At 38.6% G+C, this 23,253-nt stretch overlaps 1 pseudogene; it reads left to right on the top strand.

Moving 5' to 3' along the window:
* The window catches only part of LOC124249707 (complement component receptor 1-like protein), a 98,165-nt pseudogene extending 74,912 nt beyond the window's left edge, over positions 1 to 23,253 (top strand).

The raw sequence follows: 23,253 nt of genomic DNA, 5'->3' as shown, positions 1-23,253 counted from the left end.
TGGAGTAATAAAAGACTTTTCTGTAAAAGGTGCTAGAAAGAATAAATATTTTTTAAAAATAATTTAATATTAAAAACCACTTCTCACCATACATTGAAGTTAATTGGAGCTGTGAAAGTAAAAATTATAAAGCTTTGAAAGAAAAACGGAAAATTTGTATGACCAAGGTATAGAGAAAGATTTCTTTGAATTTCTGGAGTTATTCATTAATAAGGCAAATATCTGAAAAGATAAGTTAGATCCCTGCCTCATGTCACACATCAAAGCAAAGTCCATATGGATTAAGGATTAAATGTTAAGTATAAACCCACAAAAGCACTAGATGAATAATTAGGCAAATATGTTTCTGATTTGAAACCTCTATAGGCATATATTAAGGGAAAATTCTACTATGGACAAGCTTGATAAAACTGAATATCAAGAAAAAACACCTTTGTACATGCAAAAATAATTGAAAGATAGACATCAAATGGGAAAGATAAAAAAAGCTCTTATACGTCAATTATAAAAAGCAAATACCCAAGTAGAAAAATAGTAAAGAATTACAAACAAATAACTTGCAAGACAGAAATGGAAAAAAGTCAAATAAACATATGAAAAAGTTCAGCTTCAAAGGGAAGAAATCTACAAAAGAAAACGTATAATATGAGAAGTACAGTTTAAAAATGGAATGCCACATTTGCCTATTAGATTGGCAAATTGACAAAACCTCGTAGTAATATAGAGTCAGAGAAGGGTGCACTGCCATGACTTACTTTGCATAGCCTTTCACTCAAATCTACAAACCTCTCTTGGGTAGCCCTTAAGATGTGAATCCTCAAGCTTTCTTTGAAGTATTTGAAGTTAATGAAGCTTCCATCTCATTTCTTTTCATGTGTACAAGAATGTACATTGTAGTCTTTTTTTCCTAACAGTCAAAAAGACTTCCAATAATAACTTCTAATAATAGGAAATTAGTTATATAGATTAGGGTCCATCCAAGTAATAACCAATAAACACCGCTAAAAATGTCGTGGAGTAATACGTAATAATGGAGAAATTTTTCACATGTAGTCTACAATTATTAAACAACTTATAAAACCATATACAATATAAGTTTAAACATTTGGGTTTAAATTATAACTATATAAGCATAAAGTTTTAAAAAGATTAAAATTTTACCCATCCTCTTAAGAAAGAAAATGCGTTTGTTTGGGAAACTATTTGGAGAAAAAGTGGGGACTAAATATAGGTAGAACAATTCTGTTACAAATAGGTGTGAGATAGTTATTATGCTAAAGAGGGAGGTTTAGGGAAAGAGGAGCCAAAAGTGTGGCTAGAGACATTCTTCAAAATATAAGCCCCTCCAAATCTTCAGTAAAGGAAATAAAGTCATAAGATACTTAAAAGTGAGTGGATTTTTTACAGAAATTCACAAAGAGCTTTGGCTCTCAGCTGAATATTGTACATACCACCCTGAGCCAGCAGATGTGGACATAGAGGCGTAGAAACAGAGAGAAACTTGAGGAAGTCAGCCCTCAGAAACCTAAGAACTCATGGTTGGAAGGGTGGTGAGGGCAGATGGGAACCTGTGCTTTACAGATATGGAATTGGTGCTTGTGTCCCATTTAATCAGCTCTTGCCTAGTTGACATCTGGGTTATATGTGTATTTTTAGATAAAAAGACTAGAAGGATCCATAGCAAAAAATGAACTGTGATGAGGGTTTATGAGAATTATGAATGTTGGTTTTTTTGACCTTTGGGTTATTCATTGCTTCTAAATTTGTCTAGAATGAATATATGTTAACTTTTATAATAAAAAAATTCTATTTTAAATTTCTTTTTTAAAAATGAAGGCTATTACAGAATCATATCTGTGTGCTGCTTTTATTAATTGACTTATTAAGTGACATTAAATAATTAATTGATTGATTAAATGACTTCATAGATTCCTTCTACTGCAAAATAGTTCAAAATGCATGAACAAAAGAAAAAGATGGAAATGTCACCACATCCAGGCCCTAATTCTCCCATCCAGGATCTTATTTAATGAACTCTGTTTCATCATACTTCTCTGCGGTGTGTTATGTTGCACACAGGCAAAGGAATCTCATGGCTCTTCTTGGACAATGGTTTAGCTTCATGGCTACCCAAATTTCTAACACTCAGGGGACCTAAGAAGTGGGCACCAGTGAAAGAACTTCACAGAGATGGGAAATCAGGTCAGGAAAAAATACAACATAATCACTACTGCATATTTGTGTCTTACAACAACTTGAAAGATATTCAGTTTTTTACAGCTATAGATAGGCTGGAAACTGCTTTGCCTTTTTACTCCAATTCTCTAAATTAGCTGTAGTGAGTACATTAAGGGCAGCCTCCATAAGGTCAAAAGTCAGAATACTCCATCCTTGAAAGTCTCTAGGCAAGGTGCTAGCGTGTATATATTTCAATAAGACATCTTCCATGCTAATCAAGGAGCTTATAATTTCCTAGATGGAAGTACACATGGATAAAACAACTCTGTGGGGTTTCTCAAAGATAAGTACAAAAGTGTCCCATCATGAATAAGAGAATCATTTCATTGAGTTGTGAGACCAGGAATGAAGATGGATTAAAGAGGGAAGAATTTAAGCCTGTCCTTAGAAATAAAGGACCAATTTTCAGATGGAAATGGGGTTTCTTTCTTGAAGTCTCCCATGTTTTAATCTGTCCTGTCATTTGTAACATCTACCTGATATTAATTTTTCATGGTGGCTTAAGTGGGAAATATGCATAGAGTACAATCATTTTTCATTCTTTGCTTCTAGGTGTCGACTCATTGGCTCCCCATCTGCTGCTTGTCTCCTCTCAGGCAATGACGTCACTTGGGATAAGGAGGCACCTCTTTGTAAGAGTCAGTTGAAATGTTTTTTCTCACAATTCCCTCCATTTGATCCATATTTGCCCCTGGAGTTACAAAGAAGAAATCCAATCCATCTCACACAGGGCTGTCTCTCAGATATTTGAAAATTGGAGTCACATGCTGCATGGTTCTTCTGGTGTTTCTCTATTTTAAGAGGTAATTTATCTGAAAAGGTGGAGTTGAACTCACATAAAAATCACCCTACTTTCCTGTTTTGATAGTAAAACCTTTCCAGTATAAAGATCATTCTCCTAGTGATTAAACTTAAAAGACGTTAGAGAAAATTAAATTACAATCCCAAGAAGTAGATTGCTTCCTTCCTTATTATTCTTACTCTGAATGATGAAAGAAGGTCTTATAATTCTTAGCAATTTCCCCCAAGCCTCCGGTCATTCTGCATTTTATTCTTCCTTCAAATTCTTCCAGGCTCATACCCTAGTTGTATTTGTCCTTGATTAGTTGACTGCCCATCTTGTCAATGGGGTATTGTAAATTGAACCTCAAGACTTTGAGGAACATGGAAGAATGACTGATTGCAAACTGGTAAAGTGTTAAAACTATGAAGAAATCAGTATCACACACAGAGTTGATGGCAGTAAAAGTGGCCAGAAATCCCTGGAAGGCTAATGAGCAATATATACAAAAGACTTAATGCAAATATCCTTTGACCTAGCAATTCCATTTCCCAGAATTTATCCCAACAAAATAATCATGGAATTTTCCTGTGATTTTGGTTCAGAGACACTCAATACAAGAATATTTATGACCATGGAAAAAGTTAAAAGTCTAAATGTTCAGCAAGGTTTTAAAATAGCTAACAGAAGAAATAAGACATTAAAAATAAGTATGAAAAGTTTTAAGAAAAGTATAAAGTGTACCATGATGAATTATAAATTGAGATGCCTCATCCAAGTAGAACTAGATAGTGGATCTATATATCTACATTCCTGAGTATAATTCAGCCACCAAATATGACAATGTATAAAATATATCCATAGACATACGTTCATGAGCACATATACATATCTGAAATGATATACATTAAATTGTTAAGAATAGTTATTTTGGGACCAGTATTGTGTTCTTCTTTTTGTTTGTCCATATTTTACAAATTTCCTACAATGAATGTGTTCATTGTATGCATAAGTATTCACCAAAAGAAAATAATAGTAAACACATCAGCAGTTGCCAGGGGTTGGGGTGGGGGTAGGATTAATAAGACAGAGCACTGAGGATTTTTAGGGCAGTGAAAATATTCTGTATGATATCATAATGATGGATACATGTCATTACACATTTGTCCAAACCCACAGAATGTGCAACACCAAGAATGAACCCTCATGTTAACTAGAGACTTGGGTGATTATGATGCGTCAATGTAGGTTCATCAATTGTCACAAATGTACAGCTCTGATGCAGTGATGTTGATAATGGGGGAGGCTATGCATGTGTGAGAGCTGGATGATGTGGGAAATCTCTGTACCTTCTCCTCAATTCTGCTCTGAACCTAAAACTGCTGTTAAAAAACTTATCTTAAAAACAATTAAAAGCTAAGCTGTTGTTTACCACACTCTCCCTTTCTCCAGGTTTACCTTGTGACCACCCCCAGCCATATGCAATGGAGACTACTACAGCAGCAATAGAAATGCTTTTCAATATGCAACAGTGGTCACTGTGTTGTCTCGTTGGGCCAGATAGAGAAAAGCTGTTTGACTTCGTGGAAGAGTAGTCAATATCCTGTACCAGCAAAGACAATCAACTGGGTATTTGGAGCAGCCCTCCTCCTCAGTGTGTTTCTGCTAATAAGTACACTCCAGAAGTTGAAAATGGAATTAGATTATTTGGAAGTAGGAGTTTATATTCCTTAAATGTGATTGTGAGATTTACATGTCAGCCTGGCTTTGTCATGAAAGCATCCCACACTGCAATGCTGGGCCAACAACACATGGGTGCCTGAGCTGCCAAGCTGTTCCAGGGGTGAGTTTCATCTGTTCATCTCTGCTGGGGGTCTGTGCAGGAGTGTAAATGATAAGAGTTGTTGAAATTAAAGAAGGTGAGTTTATGAGTGTGTATGCATGCACAAGAACGATGAAATTGTTATCAACACCCTAAACGTTACTATGTCATCTCTGACAATAATAAGTGTCAAAAAGTATTGGCTCACTCTGTGTCATCTGTAACACACACATTTTATATGCAATATTTAATTTAATACTTAGAGCAAACACATGAGGTAGGAGCTATTCTTATCCCAATTTTACATTGAGAAATCTGAGTCTTAGAGATGTTAAATAACCTTTCCCAGGTCGCAGAGCTAGTAAATAACAGAATGAGGCCTAGAATTCAAGTGCCCTTCTGATGGCAGAGCCTAATGATAATGTATAGTGAAACGTATGATGAATACAATGTATGATAACAGTGACATAGATCTATCATCGGAAGGGTCAGTCGGTAAATGAGCCACAGGACCTAAATGTTAGCATCAGGTTAAAAAGGCCTTAGACTTCAGGCATTCTGTTCCAACTCTCCCACGTTTTTACTAAAAACTCTGAAGCTCAGAAAGGAGAAATGACTGGCTCAAATACAGCAAAGATTTTTTTAATTTTTATTCTGTTACAGGCATGTGCTGCATAATGGTGTTTTGGTCAGTGATGGACCACACATACAATAGAGGGTCCATAGATCAGTACCACAAAGCCTAGATATATACAGATGGCTATACCATCCAGGTTTGTGTAAGTACATTCTGTGATGTTCACACAATAACTAAATTGCCTAACAACACATTTCCCAAAATGTATCCCCATCAAGTGGCTCATGACTGTATATATGGTTCAGCTTGAGGGTGATGCCCTGAGCACATACCAACTGGGCTATGGATGAATAAAAAAATGCTCTAAGCAATATCTTCTCTCTTCAGAAGTTCTATGGCTTTTTTCTTTTAAGGGGATCGTGTTCGTGATGGCTTCCCTTGTCCTCTTGTGCTGAAATGGCTGGCTGAGCAGTGGAGGGGGAAGAATCCAGGCTGGCACATAGGGACCAGAAGGGGGCTTACAGTTCTGAAAGAGGAGCTGGGAGGAAAACTGAAGGGGGACGTGTGACTGACTGTACAGTGAGCGAGGTGAGGGGGTCTGTCAGATGAGACTTGGGCAGAGGTGTCTCTTGTTGTTGCCAGAGAGCCTACCTTTCTAGGAAGTGTGAGAGCAGAACCAGCCACCAGCACTCACGGTTCTGTCCTGGATGGCCAGTACTGGAGAGCAAAAGGAATATTCTGCTTGTAGTCTTAGGAACATTTCAGTAGGAAAAAACAGAGAAATTGTTTAGAGAGACCTTGGGCCTAGTCACAGCTCTGCTCTAACACTTCAGTTTGCTGATTCAGTAAAACTGAATTACCGGACCTTTTCTTTTAAAAGCTATAGTCTGTTAATAGGATTTTTAAGCTCCGTGGCAGGCAGAGGGTGCAGCAAAAGACATTTTCCTATAACTGACAAAAACTTTGGATCTGTTGTTTCCACAGTGTGCCAGCTGCCTCCAGAAATCCGGCATGGTAAGCACACCCCAAGAAATAAGGATGACCTTTCACTGGGCAGGAAGTGTTCTACAGCTGTGAGCCCAGCTGTGATCTCAGAGGGGCTGCTTCTCGGCACTGTGCGCCCCAGGGAGACTGGAGCCCTGCAGCCCTGAGATGTGCAGGTGCCTACACTCTCATCTGGTTTGCAGTCAGTCTCTTTGTCCCTCGTACAGCAATCTTATTCAGTTTTTTCCATTCTAGTGAAATCATGTGCTGAATTCCTGGACCAACTGTCTAATGGCCATGTGCACTTTCCACTTAATCTCCAGTTCGGGGCAAAAGTGTCCTTCATTTGTGATGAGTGGTGAGTGTGACCTGAAATAGAGACTCAGGGACTCAGCACTGGATAGTCACTCTCTTGGGTTCAAGGATTAATCTAAAAAGTGGGGCTGACCAATGGAAAAGAAGTACCCAGGGAGGTTAATTTTTTGGTAGGTTTGAAATAAGGGTAAGGACTCAGTGACACCACTATCAGGAGATAAAGAAAATGGCACATGTAGTGAAGGTCAAGTACAAACATAAATATAGACACTGACCTTGAATTCATGGTTGGAACTTGAAGTAAATGGGTAAAGAGCTGTTTGGAGGCAGGAAAATGTAATTATGTGGAATATTTGTTGGTAAAAAATTTGATGTATGCGACAAAAATTGTTTGGAATGTGATGTCAGGCAACATGGTTTCAGGAAACTTAAAACCAGTCAATAGTGGAATGTGTAACAGTGTATGGATAAGTATTTTTAATCCAATCATATATCTTCACATAAATAATGTCTTTGACACTGGGATCTAATGGCCAATGTTATTGTTTCAGATAGTATTATTAGATGTTTGTGTGGATCTTATACTCACGGTGGTCTGCACTATCTGTCTGTGGGAGGTAATGAGATTGAGCAATACAACAGATATTTTAATAATTTTCAAGGAATTTTTGACATTGACAAAGCCTACCACCCAATAATGATCAGCAGATTTCAGAAGGACAACTATATCCGATAACAAGCTGGGCCGTTCAGGGTGGCAAACACTCCTTCTCTCATCCCTCTTTGTTTCCTAGAACATTTGGCCCATATGCTTCTGTGACTCTCTTTCTGGCCATTACAAAAGTGGTGGCAAGAAGAACAATACTGTTCCCTTTCCAGATGTTCTTTGCTTTGCTCACCCAGATGGAGAGCTGTTCTTCCTCACGACTGATTAATGAGACTAAGTGGGATGTCAGAGGGCTGTCAGTGCGAGACGGCTGTGGGTCTAGCGCACAGGAAGGAGTGCAGCCTGTGTTCAGTGACTCCTGTAGGTGACACTGGGCTATGATGTCTGTATGATTATTAGATGTACAAGTTCTGATTGCCTTGCATGTCACAGGATATTGTGATTCTTTAGAATAATTTGGCTTCTGAGTTTCTGCCAGCTACTGAATTCAAGTCCCTAATGAACTGAGACTTTCAGCTGGGCCTGAACCTAAGAACCAAATGGTATTTAGGCTGAAATGAGAAAGCTGAGCGTCTATCACTGATGAGATGAAGGGAGAGATGGAAATTGCTCACCCTTATTTTTCTTTAGGTTCCGATTAAAAGGCAGCTCCACTAGTCGTTGTGTCTTGGTTGGAATGAAAAGCCTTTGGAACAGCAGTGTTCCTGTGTGTGAGCGTGAGTAGAAGGAACAACTATGCAGCCTGGATATCCCCCTTATTTTTTTTTCCAGCGTGTTTTGCCTCGTGGAATCACCTGTTGTCTGGATCTTTTTTAACTAAAATACTGATAAAATACTTCTTTGTTGGAAGAATTTCAAAGGGGTCTTGTAGGTCTTATACATCATGTGTTTATGTTACTAATCCGTAAATTACTAATTTAATGTCAATGTTGAATTTTGTGGGGAATATGTGGGGAGAAATTAGATGACATAAAGTTACACCAAAACTTATTTATTCATTTATATTTTAGTTTCACCATCATGGGGTAAACTCTCTTAAATGTTTATGTCCTTTAATCCCCCCACATCTCTAAACTACTTATTCAGCCTGTTATTTAGTCCATAGTATTTACTGAGGAAGGGCTTCCCATGGGCCAGGACTTTCCATGTGGGGAGAGGACTGAACAGGAAGGTCTTATCCCTGCTCTCATGGAGTTCAATCTTCTACTTGGGGAGGCATCGATGAACAAGAAAGTAAATAGGTAAACAAACATAAAATAGAATATGTAAAAAGGTACGTTAAAAAGTGATGTGTTATAGAAAAAAATAAAACAGAGTTATATGATAAGTTAGTATGGTGCAGAGAGGTGAGTCAATATTTGAAATGATGAGCTGAGGTGCCCTAAATTTCAAAACCGCCCACTTAAATAAAACATACCAAAGATTCAGAAATTGATAAATAGATAAAAAGTGTTTTATAGACCAAGACATTACTGATTTATTCTGCTCTGTTTGTTAAAAAAAAGCAAGACTTTTTTCATCGCTTTTCCCTAATGATTTAAAATTGTTCATTTTAATTTGGATTTTGTTAAAACACCTTGCTAGAAAACTATTGGACATCTTATGGGATTATGGTGGAACTTTATAAGAACATTCAATGTGTATAAAACTCAGACATCCAATAAACTCAGCCTTCCTGAAACACAGAAAGCTGAAAATAAGTATATAAGTAAACTTTGGATAAACACAAACACACAGTTAAAAGCAAGTATGGGAAGTCAATCATTGTTTGATGCGTTAAGGCCTTCACTTTGTTTATTCGCATGGTTCTGACAAGCTTGGGAATCTCTTCCAAATCCATATCAGATTAGAAGCATCAAATTAGTCTCAGAGAGAGAACTGCTAGAAACCGATACACTAAAAGCTGGAAAAAATTACACCTGATAGCTTGGAGGAAATAAAAACTCGAAAAACATTGAAGGCTTGCTGGACCTTTTCTTTTAAAAGCTATAGTCTGTTATTAGGATTTTTAAGCTCCGTGGCAGGCAGAGGGTGCAGCAAAAGACATTTTCCTATAACTGACAAAAACTTTGGATCTGTTGTTTCCACAGTGTGCCAGCTGCCTCCAGAAATCCGGCATGGTAAGCACACCCCAAGAAATAAGGATGACCTTTCACTGGGCAGGAAGTGTTCTACAGCTGTGAGCCAAGCTGTGATCTCAGAGAGATTAATCTGGCTATAAAGAGCCCAATGGTCAACCCAGGACTCTTACAATGCCCTCACATAAAGTAGGCTAGCAAATGGTTGCTGAAAAAAACAAATTAATTACCTTCCAAAATGATTAAAAACTTAGCTACCTGGAGGGTCTTTTGGACTTTTATAAGAAACTGTCGTTTAAGTCTCACCTTAGTTAGTTTCTTCTCAGAAAATGCCTTATATATTTAAATTGCATCCACCTTAGTAATGTCTTCATAGAAAAAATTGTATTCATAATGCAGTCCCAGGGCACCAGTGTTGTATAAACATTTTCTTTTCTGAGATAGCCACATGGTGGAGATGTTGACCTCCCAGCCCTCCTCCCACCTCCATGCACTAGAAGAAGCTATTCACTGGGATGGAAAACAAAAAAGAAATTCACATTTTGGAGGAAGAGTCTGCCTTCAGGCTAGATATGTTGAGCTTGAGCTACAGTGGGGTGTCCATATGGATCAGATAGACTAATGCTCCCTAAACCTTACTGTGTGCAGGAATCATCTGGATGTTGTTAAACTGAAGTCTGGGTGGTTCAGGAAGTCTGAGTGGGGCCTGGGGGTCTGTGTTTCTAACAAGCATCGAGGGAACGCCCATGCTTCTGGTCCCTAGACCACACTTTAAGTGGAAAGGATGTAAACTGTTGGAAATGTAGATCTGGAACCCATAGGAGGATGGAGGTGTCCTCAGAATCTAGGTCACAGCTCAAGCCCTGATAGTAGGCAAAATCCCCAGGGAGAGGCCACCCAATGGGGAGGGTATTGCCTAGGGCTGAGCAGTAAGGGGCTCCCCTACTGGCAGGTCTAGAAGCAGGCAAGGAGCCTGAAGGAGAGTAGAGAAGAACAAGTGATCAGAGGAGTAGGAGGGGAGACAGGATAAAGCTGCATCTGGGAGTTTCTAGAAGAAGGAAGGGCTCCATTATTGTATAATCATTTTTCTTGAAACTCTAATGGAAGCTAAAGCTCTGTGTTCTTTCTAGAAATCTTTTGTCCCAATCTGGCTATCAGGAACTACACAAGAACTTCTCTGGGAGACATCCCCTATGGAAAAGAAATTGCTTATACATGTGACCCCTACCCAGACAGAGGGATGAATTTCAACCTCATTGGAGAGTGCACCATCAACTGCACAAGTGACAGCCAAGGGAATGAGATTTGAAGCAGTCCTGCCCCTCGCTGTGAAATTTCTGGTTCTGTTAGTCAGTGCACATTTCCCCATGCTCCAGATAGATCAGAATATCTAGGTGAGAACCTCCATATTTCTATAGTAACAGTAATTTTAGCTTGTTGGCATGGCTTTGTTGTGAATGTCAGACACAAAATTACCTGCTGGGTGAATGAATAATAGATGGGTTCTAGATGGGCCACATTGTGTCCCAGTTGGTGGTATTATGATGACCATGCTGGAGTGAGGAGTGTGGGATGGTGAGGAGAGGAGGGAGTGGAGAGCAGAATGAATCAGCCAGGCCCAGATTTTGAAAATGTAGCTGATCTACATAATACACATATATAAGCACAGAGAACTAGGCAAAATGAGGAGACAAAGGAATATGTTCCAAATAAGGGAACAGGACAAATCCTCAGAAAAAGAACTAAAGGAAACAGAGATAAACAATCTACTTGATAAAGAGACAAACTAATAATCAGAAGGATGCTCAATAATCTTGAGAGAAGAATAGATGGACAGTGAGAACGTCAAGAAAGAATTGGAAAGTATAAAAAAGAACCAATAAGAACTGAAGAATACAATAATGGAAATGAAAAATTCACTAGAGGGAATCAACAGCAGAGTAGATGACACAGAAGAATTGATCAGCACTCAGGATGAAAGAGTAAAGGAAATAAACCATGCTGAACAGAAAAAAGAAAAAAGAATGAGGACAGTCTAAGCATCTGTGGGACAACATCAAGTATACTGATATCCTTATTATAGGTGTCCCAGTAGAAGAGAGAGACAAAGGGGCAGAGAACCTATTTGAAGAAATAATCGCTAAAAACTTCCCCAACCTAAGGAAGAAAGCAGACTTCCAGCTACAGGAAGCACAGAGAGTACCAAACAAGATGAACCCCAAGAGGCCCACACCAAGACACATTATAGTTAAAATGTCAAGAATTAAAGGCAAAGAGATAACTCTAAAAGCTTCAAGAGAGAGGCAGCAAGTTACATACAAAGGACAACCCATATGGCTGACTTCTCAGCAGAAACATTACAGGCTAGAAGGGAGTAGCACAATATATTAAAAGTGCTAAAAGGAAAAAAACTTACAGCCAAGAATACTCTACTAGGCAAGTTTATCATTCAGAATGGAAGGAGAGATAAACAGACTTACAGACAAGCAAAAACTAAGAGTTTATCACCACTAAAGCAGCCTTACAAGAAATGTTAAAGGGACTTATTTAAGTGGGAAAGAAAAGAAAAAAAATAGGAATAAGAAGATTATCAAAAAAAAAAGTCACTGGTTAAAGCAAATATAGAATAAAGGTAGTGGATCAACCACTGATAAAACTAGTATGAAGGTCAAAAGAAAAAAGTATTAAAAATATCTATCTCCATCATAAGAGGATAAGGGATACACCCACACACAAAACAGGTAAAATATGAATATAAAAAACATTAAATGGGGGGAGGGGAGTAAAAGTGTAGAGCTTTTAGCAAGAGGTCAAACTTAAAAGACCATCAGCTTCATGTAGGTTGCTATTTACAAGAGTTATTATATATGAACATCATGGAAATCATAAATGAGAAATGCAGTAAATAAATACACAAAAAATAATAATAAATAGACAAAAAATAAAGAGAAAAGAATCCAAACATAATATTAAAGAAAGCCATCAAATCACAAGGGAGATGAGCAAGAGAAGAGGAAAGGAACAGAGAAGAACTACTAAAACACCCAGAAAAAAAGTAACAAAATAGCAATAAGTACATAGTTATCAATAGCTCCTTTAAATGTCAGTGGACTAAATGCCCCAATTGAAAGACATAGGGTGGCTGATTGGATAAAAAAACAAGACCCGTATATATGCTGCATACAAGAGACACATTCCAGACCTAAAGACATTCATGAAATAAAAGTGAGGAGATGGAAAAAGTTACTCCATGAAAATGGAAATGAAAAGAAAGCTGGAGTAGCAGTACTTATACCAGACAAAATAGACTTTAAGACAAAAACTGTCACAAGAGATAAAGAAAGTCACTACATAATGATAAAGGGAACAATCCAACAAGAGAATAAAACTTGCAGATATCTATGCACCCAAAAATAGAAGCACCTAAATATATAAAGCAATTATTAACAGACATAAAAAAGAAACTGACAGTAACACAATAATAGTAGGAGACAATAACACTCCACTTACATCAATGTTTAGATCATCCAGACAGAATATTAATAAGGATATTTTGGCATCGAATGACACATTAAGACCAGATGGACTTAGTTGACATATACAGAAAATTCCATCCCAAAACTGTAGAATACTCTTTCTTTTCAAGTGCACATGGAACATTCTCCAGAATAGATCAAATATTAGACCATAAAAGAAGTCCCAGTAAATTTGAGAAGACTGAAATAATACCAAGCATCTTTTCTGACCCTACCAGTATGAAACTAGAAATCAACTACAAAGAGAAAACCAGAAAAGCCAAAAATATGTGGAGAGTAAACAAAATGCTACTGAACAACTATTGGGTCAACAAAGAAATCAAATGAGAAAACAAAAAATACCTGGAGACAAATGAAAGTGAAAATACAACATACCAAAATTTAAGAGATAGAGCAAAAGCAGTACTAAGAGGTAAATTTATAGTAATACAGGCTTACCTCAAAAAACAAGAAAATTCTCTAATAACAATTGAAGTGTAGACCTAAGGGAACTAGAAAAAGAAGAACAAACAAAGCCCAAAATCAGTAGAAAGAAGGAAATAATAAAAATCAGAGTGGAAATAAATGAAATAGAGACTTAAAAAACAATAGGAAAAAGTCACTGAAATGAAGAGCTGGTTCTTTGAAAAGATAAACAAATTGACAAACCTTTAGCTAGACTCACCAGAAAAAAAGAGAGAAGCCTCAAATAAATAAAATTAGAAACAGAAGAGGAGCAATTACATCAGATACCACATAAATACAAAGGATTATAAAAGAATGCTATGGAAAGCTATACACCAACAAATTGGATAATCTAGAACAAACAGATAAGCTGTTAGAACCAAGACCCTTGAAGCACGTTATGGATAGAGAAGTAGTCACACTAAAAGAATTATGTATGATACAAAGAACACTTTTTCTAAAGCTTAAAATTTTAAGAAGGACTGGAGTTTTACAAAAGAAAAAATGGGCAGAAGGAATTTTTACAAAAGTATTGATGAAGCCATTGGTATCCCAGTTTTGCTGAGACATTCCAGACTCTGACCTCCACACACAGACCCTGTCAGGGCTCTGGAAGTTAGGTGGTGGGTCCCACTGGCACACATATCACAGGCTGCCAGTGTGGACAAATTGAGGCTTTGCTCGAAGTCAATGAGATCAATGTTACAAACTTGAGGAGCAAACTCTATACCCATGAGGAAGTGTATAACTTTATGCAAACAACTTTTTATACAAAACGTTCTGAACAAATGCAGTCTCTTACAAGGAGCTTTACAGAAATTGAAGTTTGGAAATTTCACAGAGGATGCCAATATAAACTTTCTAAAAGCAGAATATCACAGCAAAGCTTCTTACAAACATTCTAGTCAGGAACTCAATTTTATGATAAAATAATTAGCAGAGATTTAAATTTAAGTTAAATCTTTACCCTTCCTAACTTTCTATATTTTGTGCCTTGACATGTAAATACACTTTGTTTTTCTTCATTACACAAAGAAAATGAAAGTAGCCTGATGCTTTTTATTTTTAAAAGTCCTTGTGTCAATAACCTTTTCCCTTAAAGTTTCTCATTTAGTACCGCTATAATTTATGGGTTAATTTTTTAAATTTAGTCTTTTAAAAAATTAAGGCTAAATTAAAGTAGTTGGGGCTTCTAATTTTCTGTTTCTGTACTGGTCTCCTGTTAAAACCACCCAGGGCGAATGACTCTCTCTTCCTCTTAGATAGTCAAGATGATCCTCCACCTCCTGCTTTCCAACTACTTCCTTCCTCATCCCGGACGGCCTATTCCTGGTTAATCTACTGGAAGATCAAATTCCCAAGACTAACTATTGATTCGTTTCACCCATGTAATTTAAGATCATTCCTCTTATTAGTCACCCTCAGGCATAACTAAGATTCAATGCCATTTCATAAAAATTAGTTCCTCAGACATGATTATCTTGCCTTATCTAAACAACCTCAGATCACGTACCATTTCTCCATGCATTCTATGTCTTAAAACCTGCCTCCTCTTTTTTCCACGGTCTTTAAAAGTGTAAAGTCTATGGCACAACCATTCTCTCTCTGAGCAGTGGCAACCAGGACAAGGCAGAAAAAAATCACGGTCCTCTTTAACCTTAAAGGTCAGGGAACAAACCTCCCGATCATCTAAGTAAGCTGCAATTAAACCTATTATATGTGTGTAATCCATGAAAATTTCAAAACATTTTCTAAACTTTCATTTTTGGCCTCTTTCACTTTTTGGAATAACAAGGGGATGATTATAACCAAGTGCCATGTATTTTTGTGTTAGAAATAATGCATGATGAAAATTAGAGGGAGGAGGCACTAAGCTTAAATAATCAGAATGCACAAGCCCCTCCTCTGGAAGCAGTTGGGCTGATTAATCACTTAGTCATACCTGCTTGTGTGGGTGAAGCTGATCAGCTGAGCAGGTGCAGCTCCCTGGGGAGGACTGAGTAGTCTCCTCGGGAGCTCAAGCCGTCCTCACAGGAAGAGAAGGGCATAAAGGTCCTCATAGTAAAGAAAGGAAGCCATGTGAGGGACATGCAGTATAAGAGGGGAGAGGACCTTAGTGGTCATCTAGCCAGAAGACCAGTTTACCTCAGAGCCAAAAAGACTGACAGAGATGGAAGAGTGCAGAAGGAGATGGCCTGCTCTGTGGGAGACGCAGGATCAAACCAGGCCTGGAAAGGTGCAGGCTGAAGTCCACCTCTGATGCAGGAGACAATTCAGAAACTACCGATGTTTCATCTGTGCTAACACTTTTGAGTGGTGTTCAGCACTCACTTCATGTAGCAAATACTTCCTGAGCATCTCTCCGTGCCAGGGACAGTTCTCAGGGTTGTTATGTATCCAGCAGTGAAGACAGACAAAGACACCTGCCTTTCTGGGCTCTGCATTCTAGTGGAGGGAGAGAGACTAGAATCAAGACACTTTATTCATTCATTTACTCATTCATTACATTAAAGGGGATAAAAAGCCATGAAAAGTAAGATAGACTGGGAATGTGGGTGTGGGAGACATGCAATTTTTAATATGATGGCTAGAATGGGCCTCAGTGAGGAGGGTTTTAAAGTGAGATCATTTCTGTGTGTGTGTGTATTCTTTCTCTTTCTCATTTTAGTTCTAGTAAATCTACAAACTGCTTAGGTTTTTTTAAAAAAGGAGATTAATATTTTATGCCCTATTTAGACAGGGGAGCAGAAATGAAGTGGCCAGAATGTGATGTTAGCAGGGGAAAAACCAGCTACAAATACTCGTCACCCAGCTGAGGTGGTGTTGAGTATCCAGCAGAAAGCAGCGTCATGATCAATTAGCGATATCCTCCAGGGGTTGTGTTGTGTCCCAAGATGTAAGGATTTTTATGGATATAATTGCCACTCTTCTCAGGGAATTCTGCGATACTCTACCAATTCAAATAGTACATTTCTGACTTGTCCTAAACTTACCCCAAGTTTCAAGGATGCTCATTGTTTTAGGATACTAACACTGAACCTGGTGAGCAATCTGTTTTAGACTTATATCACATTACTGATGATTTCATGTGCCTCCTCAAGTCTCAGCTTTCCCAGATTCAGGATGTCTAATTACTCTGTGCATTTCCTCCCTCCGCACCCCGGTGGACTTTCCCACACTCTGTTAAATGATCTCTTGTCCTCTTGGTCTCCACTACACTCCTCACCATCCTCCTCCCCAAACCATGAGCTCCCTGTGAGCAGGGACCACTATAGGCACTCAAAATAATTTTTATTTAACGATTTTTGATCTCCACTTGTTCAGTAGTCAGGATTGATAATAAGAATAGCAACCTCTTGGGGACGGCCCCATGGCCGAGTGGTTAAGTTCGCATACTCTGCTGCAGCGGCCCAGGGTTTCACTGATTCGAATCCTGGGCGTAGACATGGCACCACTCATCAGGCCATGCTGAGGCGGCATCCCACATGCCCTAACTAGAAGGACCCACAGCTAAAAATACACAACTATGTACCGGGGGGCTTTGGGAGAAAAAGGAAAAATAAAATCTTTAAAATAAAAAAGAATAGCAACTGCTAAGAAGTTCATTTACAAAATGCTTTGTCATTTATTGACTTCTTTGGTCCTCAGAGCAGCACTGTGAGGAAGGTAGGCTTAATAATGTGGTTATCACAAAGCAGAGAGGACTCTAAGGTGCAGAGAAATTCAGTGACTTGCTTAAAGTCATACCAGTAGCAAGTTGTTGAGAGTTAGGGCTTTAGTCCTAATTATCTGACTCAAAATCTTGAACCCATTTGGCCACTCCATCGACAATTTTAGTTCCCAATTATGAATCTGTTTATATTTCAGTGAAATTCAGTATCCTGAGTTGCGTATAGTACAAAACTGCAATCTTTCCTTTTGTCTTTTAGTTGTCCTTTTTTCCTCCATTTTATTGGGTTTGTTTTAGCTACTCTGGTATATTAAGCCAGTATCCTTCTAGAGAACAGTATGTAATCTCTTCTTTTTTTACTTTATTATGTGTTATTAGCCTGTAAGAAAATTACAATATTTCTGTAAGGGCCTCTGTCCATATTAGGCCTTAGTGAAAACTTTCCTGTCCATTTACACAGACTTGCAACTTCTTTCCGCAATTTAACCTCACTGGCTTGACATTTCACTGGTGGAAAAAATGCTGTTACCTGCACATTTGATATTTCACTGTGTATTTACTACATCAATAATTCATGACAAATGTTAAACAAGATAAATCTGCACTGATCGCTGAGGAATAATACCATTGGACTCCTCCATTCAGAGCCCATTTATCCTTGCCTCTTGTTTCTCCCTCTCATCCAGCCCCATTTCTATACAAAACATGCTTCTTGTTCATAGATAAAACTTTAAAGACGTCACTGGTATGATGCTTGGAGGGATAAAACTATCACGTCCCCTCTCTCTAAAGCCTCCCTGCATTACCCTGTGTCCACATTAACCCCGTCAACCAACTGGAGAGCCACGTCTTCAGCACACACTCTCCAGGGTGGTATTCTCTCACATCCCTGTACCACTCATCACCCAAGACCTCTTTCAGGCCGTTCTTCCTCTAACCACTGCTCCTTGGAAGCCCATGCCTCCTGACTGTACAACCCTCTACTCTGCCGCATGCATGGTTCTCAGGTTTGCACTTCCTCATCCTGTGAACACTGGCTCCTGACTCACAGTCGTCCTCTTTGTCTCCAGGGGTGCTGTCATTCTAATTTCCGTGAGGGTAAAGAGTGAGTGAGCAATGAGGAAGTACTGCTAAGTGGTGGAGTGAGTTAATTCTTTGTGTTTCCATTCATAAATCCCTAAAACCAATGCAAACTTGAAATCTAAAGGTGTTGTATTCTATTATTTATCATTTCACTTATGTAAAATGAAGTGCTTATCAAATAACACCCACAGAGGCAGAGGAGCAGACCAGGTAAGACCACAGGCTTTGCAATCAGTAAGACCTGTGTTCACACTCACTAGTTCTGAGACCCTGAGCAAGATTCTGATCCTCTCTAAACTTCCTTTTCCTTGCCTGTAAAATAGGGATAATAGTTCCTACCTCGCTACACAGTGCCTTGCTTAAGATGAATGTCAGAAAATGTGGGCTACTGTGATTTACACATGATTGTTATTACTGACATTCAAAAGTAACTAGATACTTCCTTTTATTGTCAGTTTTCATATACTTTCATGATAACTAGTGCTGTTCCCCTAATCATAGGTTTTAACTGCACAGAAAACAGAATTTGTATCTGCACTACAAGGGGAAAAGGAAGCCTTGCATAAGACTGCAGTGCAAAGCTATTTACACTGTGAAGTTTAAATGGCACAATCTTGTGGTAAACAATATTTACTAATCAAAATTACTTTGGAAATAGTAAAATGTGTCGTTTTAAGGCACAGATACTTGTCTACAAGCAATTTAGAGTCTTCTGACATAATGTAGAGGATAGTAGTATTTAGTATTATTTCCGAATCCAGGCTTTTACTTAGTCGTGAAAGGTGGAATTTGGTTATGTCTTTCCTTTTAGATATCTTGCAAAGATTTTGAAAATTGAGGCAAAGTATGCCCTAAATTTCAAAATGAAAGCTACTAATTTCTTTCAAAACTTAAATAATTAAGATATTTTTCCTATTTTTTCTCCTCTACCAATTAGCAATAATACCGATGGAAAATCTAAAGAAGTGATTATCCATTTACATCCCCAACAAAGCAGCTGTGTTCATCCTCAAAGTCTGCAAACAAATCGGGAGAATGGCAGGTAACAAGCACACACTGAATTCACAGTGTTCTCAACAACTGGAATAGAGAAAATGAAAACAGGATTTGACTATGATATTGCACTAGCTGGATCACTGATACCTAAGAAGTTAGGAAGTACTTCAGGAGCTGGAAACGCCTTTACTGTTGTCATTTTTTCTTGGATTATGTTGTTTCCAGTGATTTGGGGTGATGACTCTGTCAGTGCTGTGCACAGGCACGGTTTTTTCAAAGCATTCCTAGGTTTTTGTGCATTTATGCTATAAACCTTTGAGAAGTAGTGAGCTTTTCTTTTTCTGGTGGAAGCCAAGCTTTTGCCACTGGGGTGAGCCTCCAAGTCCTCCGGCTTCCCTTAGATGTGCGGCATCTCTAGGGATCCTGTGGAGACCTTCGCTTTACCTCGTCCCCTGCTTTCCGACTTTCTCTGAATTCTCGACCTCACCTGGCCTCCTGTGACTGCTTCTCCTCTCTGTCCTCCTCCACTTGGACTTGTTCCAATTCCTTACCCCTTCATTCCACCTATTCACAGCAGCCTTACTGTAAGTTGTTGTGTAGTAAATGTTTAGCCATTTGCTAAATGTTTGGGGTGAAAAGGGAAGTTATACTTCAACCCTAAGTGGCACACAACATAGAACTCAATATTAGAAATCACTGCATTAAAAGGCACTGTTCTTGAAAATAAAGATTTACTGGACACGGCCACACTCATTCGTTTACCTATTGTCTATGGCTGCTTCCATACAACAGCAGAGTTGAGTAGATGCCACTGAGACTCAGAGACTGCATGGCGCACAAAACCAAAGTACTTACTATCTGGCCCTTAAGGGGAAAAGTTTGCTGACCCCTGAATTCTGTCATACTATGAGGAGCTTCTCACTGCTGGTTCCTCTTTAAGCCTGGCGGGCCACTCTTTTCCCAGGTCTCTCTCACATTAGACACTTGTCCCTTTTGTTCAAATCTTTAATGCGTTCTCAGGGTAACTTCATTTTTCCTTATCAAATAGAGCAATTCTGCTGGTCCTTCCCTACTCTGGCTACACACAGGAGTCCTAAAATTTCCCATCCAGAAGATCCTCAGAGCATTATCGGAAACAACTGCACTGAAAGCCCTGAAAAGACATTAGGTCACTCCTGTAGAAAGCAGCATTTTTAAAACCACATTTTTTAGTAAATTTCATTTTGTTCCATCCTACCTCTTTCCAATATCATTGTGCATTAATCAAAACCTGGCATTTTATGACTACACACATGTCAGAAATCCTAAATTCAACAGAGTACAATGGAAGGGGCCACAGAAAAAGGTAAGGGGATGGGAGAGGCATTGTGTAGATAATCAAGATGTAGGCAATTCAAATTTTTCCCAACAAACAAAAATACCTATTATGTCCTGTTTTCTTCTAAAAAGAAATGAATTTGCCAAGCCGCATGTTGATTATCTGGCTTCTACTCACTTTGCTTCTGTCGAACAGGTTTTCATGACTGTTTATGGAAGCAAATAAAATGTGCATTGCTTTTTAAAAATTCAAAATTAGTAATTTATGTTTTGAAGGTTTAATGATCATCTAGCCTGATCCTTCTCAAATGGGCGTTTGCATATGCCTGGGGATGTGTAGCTAGTTTACCAAGGGGATATAGAAGTCATGAGTGCAAATGGCATGGCCTCCTAGGAGAACACTTTTTCGAATACTATTCCAATAGTTCAAAGCGAAAAGGCATTATTTTTATATTAACACAAATACATATATAAGAGTGCAAAATGCAAATAATGCCCGAGATTTCAAGATAAAATGCGACAGAATATTGTGCTTTCAGGGATGCTTTAAGTTCTGCCTCCAAGTCTCTTGGGGTGATACATTTGTTTCTCTTTACTAGTGGGGTACCATGATGGAAGAGCTGTGCAAAACTGATTCAGTCAGCCGTGCCGCCACCAAATATAAACAGACAAAATGACAGCAGGCTGTGAGGGTAATGCTTGTCTTTACAAAAGTTCATCTAAAAATATTCCATAAGAGTGTTTAAATATCACTGAATTTCACCTCATTCCTGCCAGGTTACCTGCCTAAAACACTTTGCCACCTTTCTTCCAATCCTAGTTGCATTAACCCAACTCAGAATTCACTCACCCAAGAAGCTCTCCGAATAACTCCAGTCCAAAGTGATGTCTCTTGGGAACTCAAAGCACTTCCTGTCTATACCATTTTTTAAACAAACTATTTTCTTTTAGGAGTAATATGTGCTCATTATTGAAAACATAGAAAATACAGAAAAATATAAAGAATATTAAAATTACCTGTAATTTTACTAAGCACCCAGTGTTTAGTATTCTTAAGCTTCTTTGTGTATCACTTTACACTTGCAGGGTTGTACCTTCAGATTATATAGTCTGTATAATATTAAATCCTGTTTTTAGTTCAACAAATGACAACCATTTCCCCTATCATTAAAAGCTGCATCTGAACACATCCCATAATATTCAACTTTTCGTGTGTTGTTCTTTGCCTGTTAACTTTATTGCATTCATTCACTTGCTCATTCATTCATTCTTCAAACACTGATTAGTCACTTACAATGTACCAGACGTTGTGCTTACGCGATTTCTTTCCTATGCTAAATTAACTTATGAAGAAGGACCCATTTTTAAATTTGCCAAAATTTCTGAGTACAGACTTAATCAAATGAGAAGTGTACAGTAACTATTTGAGAATGAATTTATCAAAATTTCATTTATCCTCAACTTTTCGGAAACATCAAGGTTCATCTCAAAATGTATACATTGTCTGTTGACCACCTTCTTATAAAAGGTAGGAAGGCCTTAAAATTTTGTCTCAAATTTCCTTGTTTTTAAAAAATTATTAGCCCTGAGCTAACATCGGTTGCCAATCGTCCTCTGGTTTTTTTTTTCTCCCCAAAGTCACAGTACATAGTTGTGTATCATAGTTGTAGGTCATTCTAGTTCTTCTATGTGGCATGCTGCCACAGCATGGCTTGATGTGTGGTGTGTAAGTCTATGCCCAGGATCCAAACCAGGAAACCCCGAGCCACTGAAGTGGAGCTCACAAACTTAACCACCCTACCACAGGGCCGGCCTCCTCAAATTTCCTTTTTGAGATTGGAATTTTGACCACACTGTACCACAGGAGCAAGGTTAATCATTTGTGGAAACCTATGGTAGACAAGGAATGAGTTAGAATCTGTACCAAGCTTAAGCCCTGTGTGCCCGGGCCAGGGGCAGGGGCAGAGAGGGTGATACAGATAAAAGGCGGACCCCAAAGAAACAGCCGTGTGCTGAACGACATGGGAAGGTTCAAACATGACGCAGGTTACAGATGATGTTGGGAAGTTCTGTGAGGGACAAAGAGAACAATGGTCAGGGATCAGTTAGCAGTAACTACTGGGGGTGCCAGGTGAGCTGATGGCCTCATCAGGGTCTGTCCATTGGTGGAAGGACAGAGTCCCTGGCCTTAAGGAAGAAGAGAGGCTTCAGCATGGCCCAGAAAGCACTGGGATATCTTGGACTGTACAATCCTTCTTTCCATCCTGACGGTGCTTAGGAGAGGAGGACATGCTCTCTGAAGCTGACCCTCCTCCAAACCACCAGCTCCTGTTTCCCTTCCCTGTCACAACCATGGTTCAGAAAAGAGACTCAAGGAAATATTTTGTGTGTTACAAGGGACTTGTAGGTTTTCTGGAAGGAGGCTCTTTTACTTAGTTGCTCAATTCTGAGAACACGTTTCCTTTGGCAAAGGAAGCAATGAGGAAAGGTCAAGTTACTCCTAAATCTCTCCCATCAATGTCTCAATTTACGCCATAATTTCTTGTGCCCAAGAAAGCAACCACAACAGAGAGCAATAAATACTTCTTTTGAACTTGTAGTTTATGTGTAATGCTAGCATGATTATCAGCATACAAATTCTGGGTATTTTAGTTGTCAATCGTGCTGTCTAAATTAAAATATCCTCTTATTTCAGTGTCCTTCCTTGACAGTGTACTATAAAGCTGGAGAACGCCTCGAATTAAA

Source organism: Equus quagga, chromosome 13 (genome assembly GCF_021613505.1).
Source record: "Equus quagga isolate Etosha38 chromosome 13, UCLA_HA_Equagga_1.0, whole genome shotgun sequence".
NCBI lineage: Eukaryota > Metazoa > Chordata > Mammalia > Perissodactyla > Equidae > Equus > Equus quagga.
This window is presented reverse-complemented; position numbering and strand designations above follow the sequence as displayed.